Genomic DNA, 13809 nt, shown 5'->3' on the forward strand with positions numbered 1-13809 from the left:
TGATGACTATTCCAAAGTAAGTATCTCGTATATCATAAAACTCCATCGCACTACGAACGAATGATCGAAACATTACAATCCTGGCAGCGAGGCCACGTGACTCGATAACTTTAAACGTGCGTTTATACACTTAAGGCTGCGGTCAGGGCTGGCCGATTTTAGAGACATGCAAAGGATGCACCGCATCCGGCTCCGTGCTTTGATCAGCCCCGCGCGGCAAAGTTGCAGGAGCAAAAACGATGACGTATTGATGACGTAATCAGACTTGCTGGCAGCGTTCCGAAGCGTCAAATGGACCAGTCACGTTAGTGCTACAAATGCTCTATAGCGTTTGAAGCGCTAAGTGGACGCGCGCCTCTCTCTCTCTCTCTCTCTCTCTCTCGCATCATTTCATAAATATTTACTCGACGTCGTACAAAAATGTTTAAATAGCATCAGGCAGTGCTTTAATAATATTTACGGTACACTTGTTGTGTACGGTTCGTCTTCTCATTTAAAAGTTTTTGTGTTTTTTACCTGGAACAGTTGTAAATATGTATGTACAGATACACATATGTGTACTTGCAATTATCGCCCAATGTCATTTCTACGCAAAGAACGCTGAAGTATCTAAAAATTTCGGTACAAACTTGAAAAGAATTTTATTAGACCATCAAAATAATCGTGTAGGAAACTCAAGCATGATGAGCAATATTGTAAAAAGTTTTAACGTTACAGCAATCAGGTTTGACCGTCTTACATAATCATTTCAATAGTCTAACAAAATAATTTTCAGATCTGTATCTAAATTGTTTAATCAGCAAGTGTTTTTTTTTTTTTTTTTTTTTCCCATATATGAGAGTGTCGAGAAAAAATTGAGTTCTCTTGGACATTTAGGGAGCTTTTCACTAAGGGACATAGCTAAGCAATACAAAATGTGTAACACAATGCTCTCCAACAACGACACAGGTTTACATAGTTAAAAGGAGTGCTTTTCAGCACATCAAGCGATATGATGTACGATTTCGTGCTTTTCACCTATTACACAAGTCAACACAATCGTACACATCTAAAATGCTGTGTCGTCATTTTATGTTAGGTACTTCGTGATACCAAATTTATACATTTCATTACCTTAATTTTTCTAGAAGCAATATTTCGACGAGAAGTTTCAAGATTATATTTGATAATATTTTTATACGCGTGTATAAGACTTTTTCCTTTATTTCACTATGATGGTGAAGTAAAAAGCCGAAGCAACGTTTCAGCTTCAAATCGGCACCGTGTCACACAGTATATGACTGTGTTTCACTGCTAGAATTACGGCTTGTGTGTCAAATACATGGCTATTCATTGTCAATCATTTGGAAAAGATAAAAGATTTCGGAGTGTGAAAAAATTTAGCAGTCCTTTTAAACAACAAGTTACTTTATACTTTTTCTTTTGTATATAACTCTGTGTTTAGTTGCACCACCTAGCTGGAAAGCTTCTTTAATCGCTGACAGATCCGAAAAGATATCCAGAGCCGAGGCGGGATGTATGTATTTTCGAAACATTAAATTTCGATTTACGTGTCTCTCGAGTTTCGAATACTGGAAGCCGAGGTAAAGCCGACGACGCCGGCTGGAATCAAGACTGATGGCAGACGCGCGCGCGGAATACAGAAGGCTTTCGTTGCCCCTGGAGTAGCTCTAACTTTGCCGACGTGAATCCTTATCAAATCGTATCCGAAATTCCCACGCGCGCGCTCACGCATATCAGGAGCGTGAACCGGGTATCAGGAGGCTCCGTCACGTATGCGCCAGACATGAAATTGTTTGCTCGTACCTCACTTTCAGCTTTTCAGCTCACGTGCCGTAGCAAACAGTTCCATTGGCTTCTTGCACTTTCACACAGTTATGATGGAGATCTTAACGATCGCGCCGACGTAGGACGAAGCACATTCGTCGAGAAAACGTAGCATCCTTGGTGTGCTTCCTCCGTCGTTAACGAGATGCCTCAAGATACTTTTCTCATGTTCTACAAATGTACATGCGAACCAGGCAAACATAACTCGATAAGTTGGTATTACATTTGTCGTACGACATGCCAACATATTATTTAGATATTTGCCTGCCGAATAAAAAAGTAACGATTTTTATTGTGAAGGACAATTATAATATGAATCTTTGTCCTCGACATGCCATCTATTACAAAATTGATGAATTTCGGCACTTTGGCGTCTTGGATCATACTTCTCATACTAATCTTAATCTCTTACAACTTATTACTTTTATCAATTTTTTGTAAATTTCGATAAGAATGATAATCAAACCTTTATTTCATTTTCATATTTCTCCTGAATATAGTAATATTGTATTGTTCTTAAAATCACAGCACAGACTCTTAACTCAATTAATTTGTCTAACTGACCTGTCATTATTGCGATAAAATATTTTACTTTAATAAATATTCGTATATTTTTGTACATACATAAAATATTTTTTATTCAATAAATATTTATTAGTATTTAAAATAAATAATTGTGGATATGTATGCTACTACATACAATCTTTCTTACAAATAATTCAATAAGAAATAAATAATTTTACTCACCAGTTACGTTCTATACCAATTCTCCTTCCACCCAAAAAATGTTCCGTATCAGTTTCGTCCTGGGACTAATACCTGAATACCTGAAAAGAGCATTTTATTATGTACACATATATATGTATATACATACTATTGTATATAGTATCTAATTTTATACAATTTATAATTTATTCTTGCATAAATTTTGTGGAGCAGTCACAACATAAATTATGATATAAATACTCGTATTAATATATTCTAATAATATAAATTATATAAAATAATATAAATAATATAATAATACAATACAATATAATTATTATTTATAAGAAGAAAGAAGCAGCTATGATCATCAAAGAAGAAAGTAATGATTATTACTACTAATTATCACCAACTAATTCAATTAATTCGTTCACATTTTTTTATAAATCTCTTGACCATATAATTCTCTTTCTTTCTTTTTCTTCTTTTATGAACGTAGTTTTCTGTAGATCAAAAGTATAAAATTGTAATGACTATGATACATTTATAAAATAACACGAGTTAAAAAAGAACATAATCGTCTCCGAGGGACGTCTCTTCGGAGAAGTCCGTAGGACGTAGATATCTCTTGAAGAACTGAGTTGTGTGGGATTTTTACACGCAAATTTTCCGATTTTTATTTTCATCAGGGACGCATGCGATATAATCATGATTTAAATGCTCGACTTCAGTGCTACTGAAGACGCAAGTAATTAAAAAATGCGTCATCCTGATAGAAATATATGCAGTTTTCCTCTAAATAACTATGTAGTCACTATCTAATATCACTGTATTCTCATTAGTTGTGCCAATATTGAACAGAAAATGAACAAGAACTTGATAGAATTTTATTCAGTGACTGAAGCAATTTTCCTGGTAATAATTTGTGCAATTTACGTAGACACTGCCCAATTATCGTCTAGTATTAATAGATTAAATTATTAGTTAAAATAATGCATAAAAACTGAACAAAAACTGAGTAAAGTTTCATTGAGTTTATTGTACAAAATTTGGGCTGATTCTTTCCAAGATATTGTAATATATTAATTCAATTATCAAAACATTTCATATTATAATTGTTAGTTTTATGTAGCCATTAAATTTTAATGTAACAATTTATATAGCTTTTTCTTATTATATATTTTTATTACACAATATTTTTTGTTTCCTTTTAAATACAAATAAGAAGATAATGTCGATTTAATCATTTTTTGATCAAAGCGGATCTTGGTGCTTTGTATTAGTAATGTTCATATTGCAGTATAAATATATTTTTCAAATACAATATAAAGATTAGAAAGGTATATATAAGAGTCAGCTACAATAATCATACAATATTACGAATTAATACGTAAAAATATATTATGCTCTGCGAATTAAATAAATTAAACAAATATATAAAATGAGGCTCGAAAGAATCTATTAGTGAAAAATGTAAAAAACCCATCAGAGCCTACATCAGCTGTTTGAATGCACAAAAAACCCTTTATTTTCATGTGAATGTAACAAAACGAATAAAATAAACGTTTCGATTCTTCAATTCGGATCCTTATCAATATAAAATATAAATCAAAATTACATAAGTAACGCAAATTCCAAGTTGATGATTCCCGACAATTTAATTCGTTCTTCTTTATCCAAATGCCAAATTAGCTATGTAATGAATAGCCAAAGATTTTCAAAAATATTAACTTATACAATAATAATATAAAAACTTACATAAAGTAAAACCGAAGTCATATACGAGTACATTGCGTCACTAAATAGAATCACATCGCTCATCAGATTGTCAGATTTGCTGTGTAGTCAAAAGAAATACGAAAACGACAAATTAGAAAATTATTAAAATCATTTGTCTAAATTTTAATTGTATTAATTTACATGTTCATTACATCAATTTACAAGCGTTTTCTCTCGACTCGACGTAAAGGTCTTGTGGTGTCAACAGAGATCGAATAAGAGTCAAAATACAATAATAAAGTCATGTAGTTATTGAAATAAAAATAAGAATAAAATAGAGTAAAACTAACGTCACAATTCCGTAAACAAATTCATATATAGTAGATCCAAAGAATACGTATCATTCTGTAAATTCAAACTCTGTTTCTGTTGCTTTATATGGATTTATTACTATACTACTACGATTAAATCGAATATCTGAAGAGATGGCTCAATCGGGAAGCCGAAGCATGTAATTATTATTTATATTTAATTCACAGAGCATAATATATTTTATGTATTCGTTCGTAATATTGTATGATTATTGTAGTTAACTCTTATATCCCCTTTCTAATCATTATATTATATCTTTTTTTGACTTACTCATATCTTTTAATCTAATCTCTCTAATCTTGCGCTCTTCAAAACTTCTCCATTGCTGGATTCGCAGCTGAATTAACGAAATATCGTATGCGCCAGAAGAAGCCGACACCGCTAGCAAGCAACACTCTGCCAGTGTAGATATGTGGAACTTTTCTCTACCTATTCATTATGTACGAGTTAACTGACCAGTAATTTTGTAAGTGCATTTTGTTTTGACGTGTCGTCCACAGTAACAAGCTAGGCTACAGTTACGAAACACCGCCGAAGTAACGAATTGACCGATCCATTCTCGATGCATTGAGTGACTTTGAGAGATTATCAGCTTGCCTGATTCATCGCGGCGTTCACACATTTACGTGAGATAACGTCTCGTTGTCGTAATAAAAGCTACAATATTAAAGCATGATTGTATACACGCGTCAACGAATATTAAAGCATTCATGATTGATGTATTGATTTACTCATACTGAATCGTCATCGACCTGAACTGTGTATCTACTTTCGATTGTGCTACTCTCTAAAAAAGCAATTTTCGTATTTACATCGCTGCCGATGGTGTAAACAGTATTATATTTTTATGTCGACAGAAAATCAACTGATCGATGTTACTTAATACAGTGTTACACCGCCAGTTTATATATGAGCATAAATAAAAAATGAATTTATATATATAAATAAATAGATCTGTTTTTTTAGCTGAACTTCTTGCACAATGTTCATCCTTCCTCTTTTTCTTTTTATATTGGAGAATAAGGAAAAAGAGATAAACTGTGCAAAAGGACCCCTCACTGATCTCTTGGGAAAATGTCTTTCTGGATGTGTCGTAGTTTTCTTCATCGTGAACAAATGTCTCAGTAGGCAGTAACTTAATTCTATGAGCCGTTTTTACATGTAAAAGTACCAAGGCTTTTTGATTCGAAATATGTGACTCTCGGTCGAATGTGTGTGCGGGTGTATCAGTAAAAGTAAGGACTACTTTTCGTTACTTCCATAGTATTTAATAACTTCAATCTCTGATGTGTATATGGTGTGTACGTGGTATATCAATAGAGATAAGGAGCCCACGGTTCGTCACTTCCGTAGTATTTAATGACTCCGAATCCTCTCTAATGTATGTGTTGTGTTTTGTGTGCGTGTTTGTGTGCGTGTGTTGTTGTATGTATGCGTGGTTGGTAATGACTATATACTTGGATATACTTGGATATACTACTATATATTCGTATGTTAAATTTGGACCTTTCAAGGCTTGTAGCGCGGAAACGGCTACATTTGATCTCATAGGATCAAATTGAGATATTTATTCGGAATGAAGAGAGGGCTACAATATACCCAAAAATTAACTAAATCCGCAGAAAGACATTTTCCCGTAAGATTAATACGGGGTCCTTTTCCAACCTTGTTGCTTGGCTATAGAATAGAAGAATTCGACAATTTCTCTGTCATGTAGTCCATTAACACATTTAAAAAAGAGTGACCGCAAAAAAGAGGTTTTTTCGTCCGTTTTTGGGGCCTCGATTTTGCGACTGAACTGTGCGCCAAATCATACTCTGAGATACAATGAGATTAATTACAAAGAAGTTTCAGGTTGAGATGACAATTGTCTTCAGAGCTGAAGGGAGGAGGGTGGAGGAATCAAAGTCCCTTATCGAATTGCCATTATAATAGATCTGCGAATTTTAAAAAGGTATTTTAAAAAGAAACTTCTTTTATGTGATTAATGTCTTATTATAAGATACCATTAGATACAAAGTTCAGTCGCAAATTAAGGGCCTAAAAACGGGCGATTTTTGCGGTCACTCTTATACGACAAATGTAACGCCGCGTGCATACAGCAGTATATGTATATAAATCGTCACAGCCACGGTTACCACTTTTGGTTTTCTACGATTTATGACGATAACTTTCCTGCCGAAGATCCCTGCACTATTCTGACGGCGCGGTGATCAATTATCTCTCGAAATTGTCTCGATTCCTCTTTTATGCTTTTCTGCCAGACATTCGTTCGAAACAGTCTTAACCGAAGAGGTAACAACCACGGTCGAAACATAAATTATTACATCCAAAATATCGCGCTTTCCGTTTTGTTATTCCAAACGAATTCTTAGTCAACGAAGGTTCGCACCGTTCACGGAAATTTACTCGCTGGACCGTGAGTTATGCATACTCAGGGTGATACTCATAAAACATGCCGAAGGGTTCGCCGAGTTATTATGCTGAAACGCGGCAAATTGCGTGTAACACCCTTCGTCTCAATCAGACAACGCTGAATTAAATTTGGGCGCTAAAAGCATGGTCGATCGATTCTCTCCTGGACGTCTTCCCTGCGCCCATCTCAATCTTTTTTCCTCTTGTATCGAATTATGACTTTAAAAAAATGAATTTTTATTTGCATCTTTTTACTCGCTACACGTACTCTTTCTTCTTTTCGTAATTTATCCACGTAATTTGTCCAAAACTTAAAAAACTTATTAAAGTACGTACGTATGGATTAAAAAAAAAAGTACAGCTCTTTGTAAGGACAAGGCATCCAATTTCATTAATGCGGCATTTCAATAAAGCCATGCGAAGGAATGGATCCGAGACGAACATAAATACTCTCTTTGCGGAAACGTTGCCAAAATATTTTCCACCCAGCTATAAAGGCGGTCCCTTCGAAAATAAGGGTACTAGGGGAAACAGCGAGCAGAGTCTACGCACAGTTCTTCGCACGGGGGATCCCGTATCTCGACTTCATATTTCGTGGTCATCCCACCCCACCCCCGTGTGAATCCACGACAGTGGTCCGCGTCCGTCTCTGACCGCGGATTACGAAGCAAAGCGTAGAAAAAGAAAAGGTAAGAGAAAGAGAAAGGGAAAATATGAAATATAAATAAAACATATTCTTACCAGCGGCAAGTGCAATAAAAATGCGGGGAGATCAAGAGGGATGCCCGAGGAATACGAAATGGGATCTCTTTCTCCCCGGAATCCCCCACTCGTTCATCCACTCGCTACTTCTCGCTCGGACTTGTCCTTTCCGTTGTCCCTTCGTCGTCTCTCTCTCTCTCTCTCTCTCTCTCTCTCTCTCTCTCTCTCTCTCGCTCTCTCGCTTTCTCTCTTCTACCGCGCGTTCCTTCCCTTACCTTCTTCTCTTCCGCCGTTCTTGCTGCCGCGCCCATATTCGTGGCTGCACGACCGTGAAGCCGCGGAGCAGCGGTGATTGCCGGACAGAAGCTGAAATATGCCCTTATTTCGGGACAGGCCGCTTCCCTGTATTTACGATGGCACAATGGGCCCATCTCTCATCCGCGGCGCGGCTCCAGCGCCGACGTTTCATCCCCCGTGCCCGCCGCCGCGCCCTCCAAGCTGTTCTTTCGGGGACACTTTTCGTAATGCGCATAATTTGTCCTCGCTATAGCACCAGCTCAAATTTGTGGAAGAAATCCGTCACAGTCGGCGCGGACGATAAAACTGCCATGATACCAATTCGAGAGCCTGACACGCGAACTCTGTCTTTTAACGTTTATCTATATATAACATTTTTAGCGTTTATCTATATATATGTGTACTGTGAATATGTATATGTACCGAAAATAGATACTTTCTATTCTCAAGAAATAATTTAAACAACAGATACTGTTTATTCAAAAAATAATCGTCCGAAGTGCTTATTTCAGCATCGATAACGAATGTGAATAAAATAAAAAAATTTCGCTTATTTAGCAAAGAACTCCGCACTAATCATATGAACAAAGTAATCAAACCAGCTGTGATGTTTTGTCTTATGAGATATATTGAGCACAATCTTCATAAGTACAATCATTAGAAATCGATAGATTTTGCTGTAACATTTGAAAGTTGCTATTTTGGATCTAATTGTACTAAAAGTATTTTTATCTATCATCTTTTACACGTTTAAGTATATAAATGATTATACAATCGAAAACACACATCGACAAACTGTGAATTGTAAATAAATGTACTTTTCGGCACGGTTAGATTCAAATTAACAATTTCCAAATTGTACTATAGCAAAATCTGTCTACTTTTATAACTATGCCTATAGAGACACTTTTAATCAGCATCTCTCATAAGCTACAAAATATGACAGTTTCATCCAATTTGACTAAAACCACTTTATTCATATGATTAGTGCGGGATCCTTTACTCCTTCTCACAAAGGATAATTTCTTACCTAGATTTAATATCGCTGTCGCATTCCAAGCTGAAATGAACTTTTTTGAGAATACTTTGAATCTCTTGGTTAAAATAAATCCACTTAAATAAATCCGCTTTCTGAAGGACGTGTTGTCGAAGTACGCGATCGCGAAGTCAACAACGCGCTTTCTGTCACAATGACAGCCGCATCCGCTCGCGCTGATACGAACGTGTGTAATCGCGGAGGGAACGCCCGTGGTATGGCAAACAAGACAATAAACCGAATAAACGGCTGCCCGAACTTAATTAAGGAGTGGCTGGTGCATCCACGCGAATCGCGCCGTCATTTCTTCGTCGAGCTTTATCGGCGAATACTTATCTATCAGCGGTGCGATAAGATAAGAAGAGCTGCCCGAAGGGAGTTTAGGATAGTCATCTCTTGGACGAACACCAAACTTCTGCAATCCCACGTTTTCCGCGGGGGTGGACGAATCGGGTGTAGCGATGGGAAGAAACCGAGGTTGCTCGGTCATCCGGTTACGTAGAATTTGTACACTCTATACGGTTTGTACCATTATTACGAAAATTGATCTACTGCTTTTCATTGTAATTTCCTCACAATCTTACCTATACAATAATATCGTTGAGCGTACAATACAAATATTTTTCTCGAAATTTTCTTTAACATGACCGATCGACCGAAAGAATCTCGCACTAATTATATGGAAAATTAGATCCTGGTGATGAAACGAGTTAGTTCTCACGTATAATGTAAAACTTGTGCTCACAATAAAGCCTTTGTGCTCATCTTTGATACACCATAGTCCAAAAATTAGTCATAATTGAACCTTGTGTTTACGACATCTTTTGTCCGCCACATTATAAGCTACACACATTATATACGAAAACTAACTCACATTTCACCAGAACTCAATTTCCCGTATAATTAGTATCTACGAGATCCTCTATTACAACTGAATTGAGATTTGCGTATCTAAATATATATGAGAGACGGACAAGTTTTTTTTTTTTGAAAATATCATAGTACTGCAATATAATTTCAATAAAGTTACACTTCAATAAAGTTATTGTTATTACTATTGTCATACACAAATGTCATGGCACGACGTTTTTCTTTATATCTCACTCGCGCGAGAGTATCGAGTCCATCGCTAGCCATATGCGACCGCCTCCACTCCTAGAGTATAGTGAGTAGTAACTCTTCTACTTTCCCTATTTCGCTCGTGCTCTATTCGTTTCTCTGTCCACCCTCTGAAACAGAGAGTCCAGCCGCGCCGAGACCCTCCGCCGAGAGAGCTCTCCTTCGCTATTTCTCTTTCTTCGTCTTCTCGTCCCATCCACCGTATGAAACGAGTGAAAATAGACGCTAGGAGGGCGGCGGAGATGGAGGGTCAAATTGAGTACGCCCGTGTCCAGGAACAAGACCGAAACTAAAATAAAAGAATCATGCTGGCTGGGGCACGGCGACGACGAAACTGTCCGCTCGCGCGGGAACGGTGAGGATATTTTGTCCAAAGCGCCGAGGATACGATTCCGCAGACTCCGAATCGTCCAAAGGTGCCGTGAAAAGTTTTGACATTTTTTTTGTTGTTGCTCCGAGATTTTACGTTTGCCTGAATAATCTATCGTGGTGTTGGTTGGAAATTTGAGATCCATGAATATGAAGTATTTTTAGGAAAATTGTTTTTCCCGATGCTAAAAGATTTAATTTTGAGACAGTCAACGTAATTTATTAACGTAGTATATGTCCTCTAAAAAGGATTATAGTAATAAGTATGTAATACATGTGTGTAATACGATTTTTTTATTTCTATTATAAATAACATAAAGACATATTTTCTTGCAAAACCAATAAACGATATTTAGCAATCATTAATAAATTCACGAATGAACATTTTTTTTTTTTCAATTGGATGCCAAAAATGAGATATCAAAAGGCATCGTGTAAAATAGTATAAAAGGTTCATCAAACGTTACGTTTGGCGAACCGTGAAGGACAATAATTTTTCGACGAGGGCAAGCGCGAGAGACATCGATCAGATGTGATCACGGTGGAATTAGCCGTCCCTTGCAGGATTCTAGATTCCTTCGCTCTCTTCCGCTTCTGTGCTATCGTCACCGAGCCACCTCCTCTCGTCCCCCCCCTCTCCCCCCCCCACCCCGATTTCTATCCCTTTGCCGAGACGTTCGAGACGATCAACAATAACCCTGTTACTGTCGGATATACAATAAACGATAGACGGGGCAAAGAAAAATAATTACTTAACAGAATCAGCAAATAGTATTATTTCTGGCGCGGATTTATATACGGCGCACAAAAGGCACATTTCAATTTCCGTAATAAATTGAAATTGTCGTTTTGTTCATACTTTTCTTTACTGCCACGGAATCACGTCTCTTCATCTCTTCAACGTAATTTGCTGTTATCTCTAATCCCGCTCTGTACATATAAATTATTTCGCTGCTATTCTTTTGCGTAAATCAATTTTACAACAAAAACATCTCGTTCAATTAAATTAAATTAAATTAAATTGAATGTCTTATTTAAACTCAATGTTTGTTTTCAGATCTGTCCAACAGAATTTTCAAGAGCCGGTAATAAATGTCTGTCGAGGTATTCTTTTACTTACGGAGAAAAATTCGTTGTCTCAGTTCGGCGTTCGCAGTTGATATCAGTATTATTTACTATATCACACTTCGAGATAACGAATTTTCAGACACCCGACGTTCAAACGTACGTTTCTAGCCTCAAACGTTTCCGTCTACATTGAACGCGTGTAACATCCGTCACTCGCGGGACGAACGTGAAAATAGAAAGGGTTCCGTCGTGCAGAGATTTCATGCGTCTTCGTCGGCATGAAATATGGATAGTTCTCTCTCTCTCTCTCTCTCTCTCTCTCTCTCTCTCTCTCTCTCTCTCTCTCTCGGGGCTTGGCTCGGCGCCACAAAAGAAAGCGTCACGGCAAATTAATCGGGCGACGACGAGCACGCGAGATGTGTGATTTAATAAAAAAGCCGCCCCCTCTCGCGCGCACAGGGGGTGAATGATGCGAACGCGGCGATACGGTGCCGACCCCCGCGGCGTAATAAGTTTAGTTTCTACGAACGAAAAGGCCATAAAATGAGACGCGCGGCACAGCGTGAGGCCTTGTTTCGCGACACTCGAATTTCAGAGATCAGCAAGAAACATCAGAACGAACTAGCGCGGTATCATTTCGTAGCGTGGAGTGAGGATGTCAAAACATGCGTTTCATAGACGTAGCGGCGTAACACGAAGCAATAAAATGTCACGAGACGCGATTAAGTGGAGTAACGAATGTCTTTTTCCCTTTAGAATTATAGACTATCGTTAAATTAATATTTCTTATCGTGGTAATATTAAGCGCTGTAATTAAAATATAGCATCCTTTGCTGATTCGTGTAAAAATCTAAAAACTAAAATATATTAAGGACTGTAATTGAAAAGAAATAGAGTGCGATGCCCTGTTAGTCTCTCTTACGTAAAGTCGGGCAAACTTGTGGATACTTTTTGTCGAGCGCTGGTAATATCCCATTCGTTTACGCTATCCTTCTCTCTGATATACGTTCGTACTGTCGCGAACGAACAGCATATGCGTGTGCCAACACTAACGAGAAATAAAAGCGCGACGAAAAGGCACACTTTCTCGCTCGCTTCGTGTGTCATATCAACACGCGATCGTCGCTCGGACGTTTACGTGCCAGTTGCTGTTAATTTTTTACACTTTCTCTTTTTGCCTTTGAAATTCACGAGACTATCATTAGCAGTTTGTTGATGGTTAACGCAAATCAACAATCATAAAATACATCTGGAACTTATAAGCTTTCTTATTTGTCATTTTATCGCTACCATATTTTGTAACGTCATGTACCTCATTTTTTTATTAAGTTATTTATAGAAAGAAAAAAAGATTCAGTGATATTCGACAATTTTAACAAACGTTCATATATCCTCTTATATTATATTTCTATGTGGGCAAAAAAATGATAAAAATTTTTTAAGTATCTAAAAATTTGGATAGGTACAGATTTGAAAATAAATTTGTTTTTTAGACCATCGGAATAATTATATAGAACGCTTAAATTTATTGCTAGAAGAACAAGACTTTTTTGCACTTTTTCTTTTGTTTATTATGCTTAAGCATCCGACATAATAATTTTGATAGTTTAACGAAATTATTTTCAGATTTCTGCATTTAGCTAAATTTTTAGATACTTCAACAAAATCATCTGTACAAATTAATTTTTATCGTATACAGAATTCTTTGAATCAGATGGCAATGCATAATTGGTTCGTCAAAATATACAGCGCGATGATTATCAGACACGAATACAAACTACCGCGAACTGATCCATCCTCCAAAAGGCGATTCGCGTATAAAAAGAGAATCCGAGAAGTGGAAGTTATTAGGGTGTGATTTCATTTCCAAATTTCTCGCCGGAGATCGTTGCCGAGACCTTCCCTCGACTTCCCCTGCGCCCTTCCCTCGCCGGCAGGTTAAATGGCCGATGCAAAAAAGTCATAAAATAAGTTATAATTTGGCGCAGTCGGCGTCGCGTTGCTCAATGTCCTGTGTGATCACCGTGTTCTCACTCGAATGAACTTTGGCACCCCCTGCTTCCACGAGAGAATATTGGGACTATTTCTATATCCCTTCCTCTTTTCTTCTCTCTCTCTCACTCTCTCTCTCCCCCCCCTCTCTCTCTATCACACACACACTCCCTATCGGTTTGTTTCTC

Source organism: Trachymyrmex septentrionalis, unplaced genomic scaffold (assembly GCF_001594115.1).
Source record: "Trachymyrmex septentrionalis isolate Tsep2-gDNA-1 unplaced genomic scaffold, Tsep1.0 scaffold60, whole genome shotgun sequence".
NCBI lineage: Eukaryota > Metazoa > Arthropoda > Insecta > Hymenoptera > Formicidae > Trachymyrmex > Trachymyrmex septentrionalis.